The sequence below is a fragment of the Protopterus annectens genome, chromosome 16.part0 (assembly GCF_019279795.1).
Source record: "Protopterus annectens isolate FY-2018-M chromosome 16.part0, PAN1.0, whole genome shotgun sequence".
NCBI lineage: Eukaryota > Metazoa > Chordata > Ceratodontiformes > Protopteridae > Protopterus > Protopterus annectens.
The window spans coordinates 101,172,778-101,188,098 of record NC_056750.1 but is presented as its reverse complement, the minus strand read 5'-3'; positions in this window follow the sequence as shown (position 1 = coordinate 101,188,098).

Genomic DNA, 15,321 nt, shown 5'->3' with positions numbered 1-15,321 from the left:
GAAGCAAAACAGTGGTGGGAGAATAAAGTAAAGAAACATTTGAGAACTGCATGAAATCAGATACATGAAACCTGTCTTTATAGTAAGAATCTGGTGAGGCTCAGACATTATTTTTTTAATTTTACTCATTTAACCAGGAGAGTTACCTGGTCATTTTGACCCCAGGCCAAAAGGGCAAATGCAACAAACAGATACTTCAGAGTAGCCAACAAACTGTACATTTATTTATTTACATTTGTTGACCGGGAATGTTCATTTTTGGGAGGTATGAAAAAACACAAAATGATAAGTCATTTAAAGCTTATAACTGCACAGGGAATATCTGCAGATATGAACCCAGACAAAAACTGAAAATCAGAACTGAACCTCAGACTCCTCATCTGTGAGACCGACACTTTAACCCCTAAGCCACTGTGTTGCCAAACAAATTAAATAATGCACAGTTATACTCCTCTGATATGACAGAAGGCCAAACTAAAACCCCATCAAGTCCTGTTTTGCAATGCTGAAATTATAACAAGGCTGTAAGCATGGACAACTTTCCAAGCATTTGTGCATTTGTTTGTTTAGTCATGCTCATAAACTGATTGCTTTTCACAGTTTCGTATATGTTTGTTTGGCTAAGAGGTAAAATGAGCTTCTGACTTTGTTTTAAAAAGCATGCACACACACACACACATGCACACACACAGTTCTCACACAGTTTCATGAAGCATTACTGAAATTCATCTTGCTGTTACTAATATTTACTTCTGACAACAGTATTTTCCCTAAAACCTATTAGTACAGACGTAGTTTTTCCTTCCTGTAGCATGACGTCAGAATTACCACTACTGTGCAGAAGAAGTAATTTAAATAAGGGGTCAATAAATTGTGATTTATAAAACAGCACATATTTTCACTTCCTATAATTTTAACATGTGCAAAAGTTTCTTAATCGTAATCATAAGCATTTGAGAACCCAAAGAAGATATGGCAAAAGAAACTAGTAAAAGACCCTAACAATTTTAAGAACTTTTAATTTTAATACAAAAATATAAGCAATTTAAAATTTTTGTTTACAATTTAAAATTTCTTGACAACATAATCACTCATAATTCATTAACACTGTAAGGCACAGATGTTTAGTTAAGACAGCATTTAACAGAAAGTTTATTTTTTTCATTAAAGCAACAAGTTTTACAAGTAAAAATCTTTTTTGTGTATGTATGCACAGTTTATTAAATTGAGATTGCTTTATAAGGGAACATTGAAGTCTGGAAATTTGCAAACATGGTACTATTCACTATTTTAAATAAAAACATGTATTTTAGATTTAAATTCTTGTAAAACGTCTGGCAATAAACTCATTATCCAGGTTCCAGAACTGCATCCCCCCAACAGGCATGCTTGCCAGGCTAACTCTTGTTGAGGTATAAAGGCATCATGTTCAAAGCAAGCCAGATGCACGTATACACAGATAAGTGTGGCATGACTAGTGCTTTGACGTTTTGGCCTTTTATGGAAATATATTGCATATTCCTATTTAACTATGCGGGTGGTTTGATTACTGACTTTTTGTAATCAAAAATTTACAGCAAGAACTTCACCTATCAAATGTTTTGTGGTCAGAGCATAAGGATAAACACCACTCACTAGGTAAGTTACCAGAAACATAGTGGCACCTCAGGCCTAGCAGTGTGATCACTTTAGGTATGCAAATGACTAATATGGAGTACAGAGGTCCTTCAGAATGGATAGAGAGTAGGTAGAAAAGGTAAAACATTGTAGATACATGATTTATTTTGTGTTAACTGAGATGATTTGACTTTTCACAGGAGTATCAGGAAGGGAAACACAGCTATACCATGAACAGCTTTACATGAAAAAGCAGTGTGTACTAGTCTTAAGGAAGGATAGTTGCCGTATATATACAGGGTCTGTGGTACCAATTCACAGGATAGACCGTTAACAGCTAGACTTTGGAAGTGTTAACACTATATAATATATCACTAGGTATAAACTCGAAATCTGAATTTTAGATCTTTGTGCTTATATCGGTTCATAGGCAAGTACCAGCTGCCCTTATAGGCCATTTTAAGCCTAGCCAATTTCCTTTTTTGTGTCTGAATTAACTATCCCCTTTGGTTATAGATTAGCCTTATCCATCCTATGGTCGATAATTATATAATTACCCAATGAGAATAACTGAGATCATACCATACATAATTTGTGGGGACCCACGCATGGGATAAAGCATTCAGGAGCTGCTTCTGTCCATTAGTAGTACAGGGGGCAGTCCTGGGGTAAATGTTCTGTTTCCCATCCATAGATCCAAGTTGTGCTTGAATATGAGCAAGGGATGAACTTTTTTATATGGATGGGTCATCTGTTTCAGAGCAGTAGTACTCTCTGCAAGATATACCCGGTGCCTCCAAACTGTTCTGTTGATACTGCAGAAGAGGTTTAGATCCCTACACGGAGTATTTCTGATGTCATTTTACATGCTGATGTGCAGTAGGTCCATCCGTATGGGGTCAGAAGAGGCCTTGTGTGCCAGACATAGGTCACCTCTTAGCAGTCTGCAGAATATGCAAAGTGATTACTTTGGGATCAGGCCAGGCATACACCAGAGTAAGTCACACCAAGAGCAAATACCTTACAATCAGGGTATGCTTACACTGGAGTAAATCAATTACACTGAGAGAAAGTCTTTTGGAATCGGCCCCTAAATTGTTGTCTCTTGCTACATGGCAACTATTACCTAAAGAGATGGGTGCTAGACACTGACAAAGAGAGGAAATGTGTAGTGTGCCCCTGAAAGCTGTACTCAAATGAATGTTCAATCTCACTTGAAAAAAAAACCCAGAAATTAATTTACTGATAAAAGTATTTTTAACTTGCTTTACATTTACAACACAATTTAAGAAAACATGATGCCTTTTTTGCAGACAAAGCCCTTAGGTTAGATACACAGAGATAAATAACTGTTTCCATTCAGATTATGCAGATACAAATGACAACAAATCCTATCACAGAGTGGAAGTCACTTTTTCTTCACGTTACTTGCCTTCATTTTATATCTAACATGCTTCCAAATTGTGAAACACATGGCATTGCATGTAAACTACCATAAACAGAAAGTAATGGCATAAGGCACATATGATTTTATAATAAATTCATGTAGCAACAGCTGAATTTGTATGTAGTCATAAAATAGAAGCATACTATTTAGTAACTGCATATGCGAAAATTAACAAACATAAATCACTTCTGCTCACTAATGTGAAGCTATGGATTTTCCCACAGTACTTTTAATCACTAAATCAGTTTCCATACTCTATATTATGTTAAAAACGTCACTGTATTTGATCCTGAAACCAAGACCTCTCTTGTATTACTCAAGTGATATTTGATGCAAATTCTCCTTATGTAAAAGAGTTTTGTAAATATTTGGTCTTCAGCAAAGCACCAATGGGAGCAAATATACACAGCAGTGTAAAGAGTTATACAAAATATACATTTTAAGGAAATAAATAATGGTAACACTGTAGAATGTTACATAAAACGTGAAGTATGAACCACCATATAAAAAATCACATCCAATAAGACAAAAATGTTTACTGAGCAGTCCTGTCATTTGCACTCTGGTTATATACAAAAACTGGGCAAGCAGAATCCCACTGCAGAATATATGGCAACACTGCAATATAACACTGTCATTAGATACACTACTTTTAATTTGCAAAACAGACCAAAAACTCACCTGCTAGAGTTGTACCAAACAAAACAAATATGACAAGTAATGGCAAAGAGCATATCCATAGATTCTAAATGAAAACATTTGTCTGTGTTCAGAAATATCTCTTTTCACATTCAGCTTAATAGAATTTGTAACAAGAATGTATCAACTACAGTGATGTGATACTGTAGGCATTATGTTAATGCATAGCAAAATATAGTGGTGTATTTTGAAACAATGTGTAACTAAGGAGAGATGTATATGTAATTCTGCTACTATTGTAAATCGGTTCTGCATCATAAAAATGTTTAGTCACAGTAGCATTTGTTGTCTGTATTACATGGCACCATGACTTTTGTTTTAGTGTTTCAGTGTTTCTTTGGAATGCTAGCAGCTGCCGTTAGTCAAATGTGTAGCATGTCTGGAAATGCATGTATCTCTCGGCATCTCTTCCTTTATTATTGATTGCTACACAAGAGGAAACAATATAATTGCATAACAATAAAATTGTTTAATGCAGTGGCAAGTAAAACTAGAGAAATACACCAGAATAAAGCAGTCAGAGGGTGAGACAAAGAGAAGCAACTTTAATCCATCTGTCCTGGTACCTCGGCAGTTTGCCTTCAATGGAACAAACTTACAGACATACACATTCTCTTTTATATATTCATCAATTAAATAATTAATCAATCAAATCATCAAATATTTGAACCCTATCAACACTATTACATATACAAACTTTTAAATACTTATTTTCTTTGTCAAAATAGTGAATACTAAATATAATTTCTGAATATTGCATAATATAATATAAATGATTCATGTCATTTTGATTTTCACAATTTTTACGTATAACACTAATACTAATATGCACACTCAGAAAATATGATTTGATTTAAATACACTCAAATTACAATAAGATTCAAAAATTGCAAAACACTAATAAATTTCACCCACTATCCAAATTCATCTTCATTCATTATCCAATTCATTTTGGAGCATTTGAGTGACATTAGGAGGGGTAACATGGAGAGCCCAGTAGCCACTCATTTCGTTAACATGCATAATGGCAAAAGTGAGGGTTTTGTATTTAGTGTACTTGCTAGACCCTATTTTTGTACAGGTAATTTCAAAACTGCACTGAATAGGTTAGAGCAGAGGATGATTTTAGGGTATCACACATTATTTCCTGTTGGGATGAATTTGGATAGTGGGTGAAATTTATTAGTGTTTTGCAATTTTTGAATCTTATTGTAATTTGAGTGTATTTAAATCAAATATCAAATATCCAATATCATATTAGTATTAGTGTCATACGTAAAAATTGTGAAAATCAAAATGACATGAATCATTTATATTATATTGTGTAATATTAGAAATTATATTTAGTATTCACTATTTTGACAAAGAAAATAAGTATTTAAAAGTTTGTATATGTAATAGTGTTGATAGGGTTCAAATATTTGATGATTTGATTGATTAATTATTTAATTGATGAATATATAAAAGAGAATGTGTATGTTTGTAAGTTTGTTCCATTGAAGGCGTACTGCCGAGGTACCAGGACAGATGGATTAAAGTTGCTTCTCTTTGTCTCACCCTCTGACTGCTTAATTTTGGTGTATTTCTGAAGATTTTGATGTTTTGTTTTGCCGTGGTATTGTTATGCAAGTAAAACTAGATCCAGCATTTTAACAGAAAAATAATGGTACAATTTTGAAATTATAACAGGAAAAGTTGACTGATAAGACTACATTTAGATAAAGATATGGTCCGTGTAAAATTGTAAATGTTGCAAATCTATGTTTTAGTAAAATTTTACTACCACTTTTTGATAATAGTACCTTATATTAAAAAAGGCAGAAGAAATCATTTTATTTACATTTTGTTAAGTATTTCAAGATACATTACAGAACGGTGTGTGTGCATTTTAGTAGGATCAAATTAAAAATACAATGGAAAATGGTCGGCCCTGCAGTTAATGCAGTGAGCTTTGCTGCTATCCAGGAAATCCCTTTATAGGAGGAAATCAAATGGAAGCTCTTGTGTATACGCACGGGGGGAGCACATCAGGAAATCACTTTATAGGAGGAAATCAAATGGAAGCTCTTATGTATATGCACGGGGGGAGCACATCAGGAAATCACTTTATAGGAGGAAATCAAATGGAAGCTCTTATGTATACGCACGGGGGGAGCACATCAGGAAATCCCTTTATAGGAGGAAATCAAATGGAAGCTCTTATGTATACGCATGGGGGGGAGCACATCAGGAAATCCCTTTACAGGAGGAAATCAAATGGAAGCTCTTATGTATACGCACGGGGGGGAGCACATCAGGAAATCCCTTTATAGGAGGAAATCAAATGGAAGCTCTTATGTATACGCACGGGGGGGAGCACATCAGGAAATCCCTTTATAGGAGGAAATCAAATGGAAGCTATTATGTATACGCACGGGGGGGAGCACCTGTATCAATACATGACATCATGATTTCCCTGCATCCTGCTCTTGCCTATAACAACAAAAAGGTAGGAACGGGGTGGGGGGGCTGTCTGATTGTAGTTACACAGCAAAAAAACATGAAATCTTGTAGAAACAGAATCCAAACAAAACTCCGATGTCACCACAGGTTAAAATTTATTAGGAAGCTTTCAGGTCTACACCCTTCATCAGCACATAATCATGATAAGCCAGCCATACAAAAACATGTATGGCTGGCTTATCATGTGACTGAATTTGTCCTTCTATTTAAATGCGGAGAATGTTAGTCTGATTATGTGCTGATGAAGGGTGTAGACCTGAAAGCTTCCTGATTGTAGTTACAACCAGTAAATCAATACTGCCTAAAATAATGCAAAAAGGATCTTATATGAACTGTGCTCAGGCAGCAGAAAGCTACATGATGACCTCAGCCGTGGGAGAACAGTCATGGTGTCCATCCAAAGATGGAATCTGTTGATGTCAAAGAAAGTCAAACAGTATATGTACAGTTTGCACATCGTCAAGACAAACAGCACTTTGTTAATAATATTGATGAATTAGATGTTGTACCATAGCTGTTTGGCTATGTCATTTACTTGAGCTTCAGACTAAAGTATCTACTTACACTGACCACTGTGACCACAACTGGTAAGCAGCATAGGTTTGTCAACTTGCATGTTAGCAGCCCCCCATTTCAAAACTAAATATATTAACTCTGATGCCAAAATACTCAGAAATAAAGCAAATACTCCAGTTTGTTTTAAGCCCAAGCAACTGCTTCCATGTTGGTATATCCTTAAATGTAAAACATTCATTGAGTCTTAGAAACAGACCACTACATTAATAAGGTAAACCTCTCACCTGCTGTACTTTATTGGCTGCATGTAGAAAACTTTACAGGGAGATCTTACAATTATGGCTTAAAGGGATAAAATGTATACTGTAATTTCATTTGTATTGCAGAAATACATGCATAATTTCAATCCAATAAGTTTGTAAATGTATACAATCAAATCAATAGCTATAGCACTGCTGTTTGGTCAGCAAAAGCACAGAATTACATCTATAAAGATGTATTTAAATTTGTTTATATCTGCACTTCTAAATATACTTCTCAGCCTTTAAGCTCACAAAATCTAGACAAAGCCAAATATTATGGGGGGATCAAAGACTCAAAATCAGGAACAAATTTTAAATATCACTCTTATAAACTTACAAAGCACCTGCAACAGCAGGTTTGGAGTTAGCATGCATTTTCTGAAAGATATGAAGTCTGAAAATGAAATGTAGAGACTATTTAATAACTTCAATACTTAGTGACTTGTCAGGAAACCACACATTTTATGAGGTACAGCCCGAAAATATGACACAAAAATCTGGACATTCCCTGAAAATATGGACAGTTGAGAGGTATGCCTTCAATTATATGACTAGCAAAAGTCAGCTTTCTAAAAACTCAACCCTTAGACTGTATTATATTGGTAAGTAAAACTGATTTATGCATCTGTGTTTATGTCTCTACCGGATGCTGTAGTCTCTATACATGTTTCTTTGGTTTTTCATGAGATCTTTGGTTATTTTTCAGTATAACTTTTATATCATTGGTTACATCATAGAAACAATCTTAAGCTTTCAGGAGTCTTCAACATTTGATTGAGTCAGACAGGGAGCTGGGGAGAGAAAGTTACATCCAACACATTTACAAACAAAACAAACTGGTATATTAACTCAAGCTACAATAACAGGGTCAAAAAAATTATGCTTAGGAACTTTAAACTACATGCAGACTTTTTGGGGAAACTGTTAAGTCAGGCTCTTGTGAAAAAGGTCTTACTCATCAATGACTCGAAGCATTAAGCAACTATGTAACCAAAGCAGACTGTGAGGAAGAGATGCCAAAAACTACAATTATGAGGTTGAAAAAAATACATTTTCCACTCCATTTAAGTTAAAACACTGAAATGTTACTTAAAATATGTGCAGGAGATAGCTAGTACTACAAAGGGAGTCATTCAAACAGATAATTAACACTCTGGAAGAAGTAGAACTCAGAAAACAATGTGTACTTCAGATGTAAAATGTTGTGCACTGCAAAAAACAGTAGCCTTGTTAAAAAATAAATAAATAAATAATGTATCTCATTACAGCAGTCCATAACAGCACACTTTTGTGTATGCACAAGTAAAACAAAAACATTTGCCATTTACAGTGATACTGGATAGCAGTACTACAGGAAAAATCAAGTATTTTTTTTATTATTATTACTTTTAGTTTTTGGGTACAGCTAACCTTTCATTTGTCAGTAAGCTTAAAAAGAAATGCATCAGCAATGGGGACATGGAGGGTGGGGAATGGGACCACAGCAAAAAAAAAATACATATATATATATATATATATATATATATATATATATATATATATATACACATATATATACATAGGTCTAGGACACATGCTTGAATAGCATATGTCCGAATCACAAAACATTGAACACACATACATGAAAGTGCTTAACATCAAAAATCTAAATTTATGCAGGGGGGGCTTTACCCCCCCGCACCCCCCACACACTCCTACTTTATTATTCTCACTCCGAGATCACACTACAGTGGGGAAAAGGGCATTTTCCCTTACCTGCACTGTAGTCCAATGTACGAAACAGGCACACATACACGGAAGTGCTTGTCGATGTTAAGCGCTTTCGTGTATGTGTGTTCGATGTTTTGCGATTCGGACATATGCTAGTCAAGCATGTGTCCGGATCTCATGTATGTATGTGTGTATATATATATATATATATATATATATATATATATATATATATATAAGTTTAGGCTTGCAAAAAAATAAAAGATAAAACAGATTAAAATACTTAAGGTAGAAAAAGAACAATGATGACATCTAAAGAAAAGTTCAGCTTTGAAGCGCACATTGCTCTAAAAGTAACTACACTGCATACAAGTGTTAAACATCAGGTTCAAATAAATCTAACAGAGCAATGCTAATCTGCTTGCATCAACTTAGATGAATAAAGATTAATTTATTACAACAGCAACTATGTTATCTTTAACTGCTAACAGAGGGAGCTTCTTTCTCCCTGATATTCCTAGCAGCAGGACCAGACTGACTTTACCTGAGGCTCTGATATCCATGCTGAGTACCCACCAAGTGACTTGAATACTCACTTTCAGCCACAGAATCTAGAAAGGGCTTATTTTTAGTGTTGGACAGGTAATGTGTTTAATCCCACTGTTTCAGCGGGTGTTTGATATTATTTGCATGTTGTGCTTACTATTCCTGTCTTAGTTTAGCAGGAATTCTTACTGACCCGGAACATCTCACTTGGGGGTCGACCTTTTTCACATTTGTTTTCAGGTTCAAACAAACACATAATGCAGCCATATTTTCATGAAATGTTTGTAAATCTTCCCTTAAAATACTTATAAAACAAACTGCTTTTATTATCATTAGCTTGTGCAAGTCTCATCAAAGCAGCCAGCTCCTCATCTCAGTCTAAATAAGCATTTCTGTTCTAGACAGCATGTTAACCTGAATTATTAACAATGGGGCATCTTCACAACTCCCAGCTGTCCATATTTTAGCAAATATCCAGATTTTTACCTCATATTTTTGGTATAGTCCTCATAAATGTTGTGTTTGTTCTGGAAAATCATGTAGTACTGATGTCGTTAAATAATGACATAGATGCATGTTTCAGACTTCATATCCTTCACGGAATGTATACTAATGCAACACTTGTTATTCTAGCAACTTTCTAAATTTATGAGCACAGTATTTTAAATATGTCCCTGACTTCAGGCCTTTGTTTCCCCATTACTTTTGGCTTTGTCTAGAATTCTTGCAGTAAGACGTTAAGGGGTGTGGATATCTTCACAAAGGTAGAAGCATTTCAAGCCTAAACACTGAAAAATATTTGTTTCATTGAAGCAAGCAGACCATTACAAATATGGGAACAGACTTAGAAAAGCAGTTCACTGGGTGCACACCATAAGCTCCATACCTCTACAGGAATAACAGGACCAAAATTCTTGTGAACACACACTATTCCAAACACAAAGAAAGTTAAGCGCTTTTGTCTCCCTCCCTCCCGCTTAACTTGCTTTGTGTTTGGAATAAAGTGTGTTAGTTTAGTTTGTTCGTCTTAGTTTGTTTGTATGTTATGATGCTATCTATCCTGATGTGTTTCTATGTATTAAAGTAGCTAAATCAAATGCCTCACTTGTTTGTCATCGATGTTAGAGAGGGATGAGTGACATGGTGTCAGAAGTGGGATGTCTAAAAGGACATAGAGAAAGAAGAGGCATGTCTAAAGGGCATAAAGTTAGAGGCAGCGTGGCTAAAATGACGTAAGACACTTGCTTGGAACCGGTGGAATATACAGCAGTGAATCATCCATGTAATGTGCATACCTCTCAAAACAGGTCAGAAACTGATTTCACTTATTAAAACTTGCTCAGCACTATTTTTTTCTTTTTGCAAAATGTGAAACAAGGCATACAGAATGTTCTAAATGATATTCGCATAAACCAATATGTATGATATTGACAAAATATTCAAATTACTATGGAAAATGTTTGAAATAAAGTATCCACATAGCCAAATGGGTAGAGTTGCAGCCTCATGAGCAGTAGGTGCAGGGTGTGAATACATGGAAGGGGATATAAGTATTTGCACAAGGTGGGAGGTTGGCATAATGGTTTAGGTGCTTACCTTACAAACACAAGGTGTAAGGTTTGATTCTCACATAAGGTAATTGGCTAGGCTTAAATGGCCCCTAGGGACATTTAGCCTAGTACTAATCTATTCTTACTGTCTGAATTGCATAAAATGAATAAAATAAGAGTAAACGACCGCATTTTGCAAAGCATGTATTTTTCATATTAAGTAAAGATATCTGAGTTATCAGAAGTGTATAAACTGTTTGGATGCTTGTGCAATGTTATGGTAAAATTATTTTGCAAAAGTAAAGATACTACAGGGCATATTTCACAGAATACAGCAATTACAGAGCATATTTCACAAAGTACACTATTTTGAAAAGTTTATCTTGCCTTTGAATGTTATTACAAGTTCACAATTTGTTCATACATAGTTACAAAGGCCACATTTTCAGTGTGTTTGTGCATACTTTGTGTGCATGGCAGATGGATTTTGAAAACCCAGTGCACTTGTGTTTGGCAGTAATATTGCTGAGAACTGGAAAGTGTTTGAGCAAGAGTACAACATTTTCATACAGGCTACATTTTCCTGATAAAGATGACCATACAAAGGCATTTGTTCTGCTTAATTTAGCTGGATCAGATGCCATAGAAAGGGAACGTTCATTTGTGATGCACCTGATATCTATTACAGGAGAGGGAGAAACCATCATATTGTTGTACTGGCTGAGTGAAGGGAGGACCCAGAGTGCTTAAAACGTAAATTTAGAGAAATGTGCAATCCCCAGACAAATGTTACAATGGAAAGGCACTTATTTTACACAAGGGGTCAGAAGCCTGATGAAACTTTTGCAGCACATATATCTGACCTGAGAAACAATGCAGATTTGGTGATTTAAGCGATGAGTTGATAACAGACAAACTTGTGTGTGGTATAAAAGATGATGCTGTGAGAAAGCTTTTGCTTCATGACAGTGATTTAACTTTGAATAAGGCCACTGAGATTTGTCATTTATATGAGCTCACAGAAAACCACACAAATATGCTTACAAATGAGAATAGCTCTAGAAGGCCCAGTGATAAAGCTCATGTCAATGGTATGCAGCACATAGTTAAAAGAAACAGGCCCAGGCACATGGCAGCAACAGTAGCCCCTGCATCACTCACTGATAAACTGCAGAACTTTCTAGCAAAATAGTGAGTCAGTAAACTCGAAAGCATGGGTCCCAACCTAGTTTCATTGCCAAATGTCATAATTGTGGTGGAAGCCATTAATCTAAAAGGGTAAAATGTTTAGCTTTTGGTCAACAATGCCACAAATGTAATAAATGGAATTAATTCAAAAGGTTTTGTAAATCAAAAGGCCCACGTTCTTTTATTAAAAGGGAACATTTTTACAAAACAAGTTGATCAGTTAGAGAGCTGCCACCCTACTATTTATGTTGAAGGTGTGTCAGTGCTTCATGAAACAGTTAATGTGGCAGATTTAAGGGAATGAATGAAGTATTTTGTACTGTTTGGATAAATGGCAAACCCATAGAACTCAAAGTTGATACAGGTTCCAAGTGCAATGTTATGTCAGTAGAAACATTTGCTAGAGTATGTAAAGTGAAAGGCTTGATTTGGCAAGGTGTGCAAAGCTTGTTGGTTATGGAGTTGAAGAAATTCAAACCGAAGGCTCAGTAGTGCCTTCATGTTACTCTGCTGGAAGAAGCTACGACTTGTTATTTTATGTGGTCAAGAGGAACATTCAGTCATTATTAGGGCTTAGAGATAGTTTGAAAATGGGACTGCTTTCATTTAATAAGGAAGTCCATCATGTCAGCTTAAAAGACCACTATTCTAATTTTGCACAGTACATTTTTTCTGCCTATGCTTATTTTTTCAAAGACAAACTAGGCAAGCTTCCAGTTGTGTATTCCATGAAGTTAGACACAGAGATCAGTCCAGTTATCAAGCCAGCATGTAAATTTCCAATAGCTATGCAAGAGAGAGTCAAGGCCGAATTAGATAAAATGGTGCAACAAGGTGTGATTTGTCCACTTGCAACTCCAACTGAGTGGGTATCTTCCATGGTGGTAGTTCATAAGAAAAGCTCAGATGACATCAGAACATGTATTGATCCATAAGATTTGAACAAAGCACTAAAAATACATCATCCAATATGCACAGTCAAAGAAGTTGCAGCCTTGATGCCAAATGCCACTGTTTTTTTTCTGTTTTAGATGCCATGAGCTCATTTTGGAAAATTCAGCTTGATAAAAATTCATCATTGTTCACTACTTTCAGTACTCCATTTGGCAGGTACAGATTTTTGAGAATGATATTTGGGATAAATTCTGCAAGTGAAGTTCAGTGTGCAATGGAGCAAATTTTTTCTGGGTATCCTTGCGCTATTATAGTAGACATACTAGCAGGAAGTAAAGATGAAGCAGAGCATGACAGAAACCTCAGAAAAGTTCTGGAAATGGGCACATCAAGTAAATCTTAAGTTCAAGCCACAGAAACGCAAATTCAGGCTACAAGAAGTTACTTATGTTGGTTATTTATTTAAGAATACAGACCTACAACCCAACCCTTCAAAGCAAACAGCCATTCTCGAGATGCCAGCTCAAGGCAATGTTCAAAGCCCTGCAATGTTTTCTTGGCATGGTTAACTACCTAGCCAACCAAGGTATCACGCACGTGGGACAGGCGTGCACGGTCCCAGAAAAAGCAGAAACTTGAAACCAAAAACGGACCAGCACATACAGGATAGTAAAATAAAATTTATTGCTCCATAGTTGTACAAACAACCATATCAGCGGTGGTAAAAACCTCTGCTGAAGCAGCAAACCGGTTTCGGCTAATGTTAGCCTTTCTCAATGCCTAATATCAAATAAAGTAAATGAAAACATCCACCATGTCGGAACCTTTATATAGTCCCACTCTTAAAGGGATATGACCCCTGTGTAAATAAATACATATGTTTATAATATGCAAAACACTTTATGAGACCAATATCAGTTTTAAACAAAAATATATGTATCCTACAAAGTTATAACATAATACAAATATAGAAGTATAAACAATTAACTGCACATGTTTGTTAGTATATGCAGATAGTATGAAACAGAGAACATAGGAATACCATGCCACTCTAAATGTAATACAAATACACATGCATATGTGGTTGGCATATATTGTTTTATAAAACTAAATAATGCCAGCCATAGTGAATAATTCAATATTTCATGTTGCATGGTTACCTACATATTCCAAAATTGAAAATAGGATAAAAATATATTTAACTCAAATTATTGGTTCTAATGTGTTCAATCCTGGCCTAAAAGACCCCTAACCTGATAATCCATTTGTTCTCCATGTCATTGAGTTTCTGATGCCAACCTGCTTTAAATTTGCGGTGTAGAGTAATTCTATCTATAATGACAAATGTAAAGGTGGCTGAAGGATGTTCCAGGGTATGTTTATATAAAGCATTAGTGGTGCATCTGTTCCTAATGGCACTCATATGTTCACATATTCTCAATTTGACAGACCTGGAGGTCTGTCCAATGTAAAATGCAGAGCAATTACAAGTTGCCAAATATATGGCCCAATCAGAACTGCAATTGGCAAATATCCTGATATCAAAAACCTGAGATGTATGTCTTCTTTTCACTACTGGGGACGCTTGGCGTGAAGACACTTCTCCACGTCTAGCCACGTCTGTTCATAGGAAATTTCCTCAGTACAACACTCTGTTACATGCGGACAGCTGTCATCCACGCCACATCATCCAGAATATTCCCAAATCTCAATTTATGAGAATGAAAAGGATATGCTCTTCTTCACAGGATTGTTCCCTTTTTTGTGATGACTTATTCAACAGATTTGTTGATCGTGGTTATAAAACATACAACATTTCTAAATCTTTGAAGACTATCAACAATTTACCTCGTTTTGAACTATTACAATATAAATCTAAGCAACAAACTCAGTCTGGATTAAAGAATAAGTCTATTTTGAGGTTAGTTACCACATTTGGGGCCAATACCAACCGGTTTATTGAGATAATCAATCAACATTGGGATATTTTACGGTCACACGAAATTTTGAACCGTATATTACCTGAGAAATGTTCTTTTTCCTACCGTAGAGGTAGGAATTTAAACTCTTTTTTTACTCATTATAAGAGATACACTCCACATAATTCTCTACAAACCACCCTAGGGGGACAAATACTTAAAGGTAGCTTTCCATGTGGCCATTGTTCTTTTTGCAAATATATGCTCAAAACTATGGAATTTTCCAGCAAAAATACATCTCAGGTTTTTGATATCAGGATATTTGCCAATTGCAGTTCTGATTGGGCCATATATTTGGCAACTTGTAATTGCTCTGCATTTTACATTGGACAGACCTCCAGGTCTGTCAAATTGAGAATATGTGAACATAT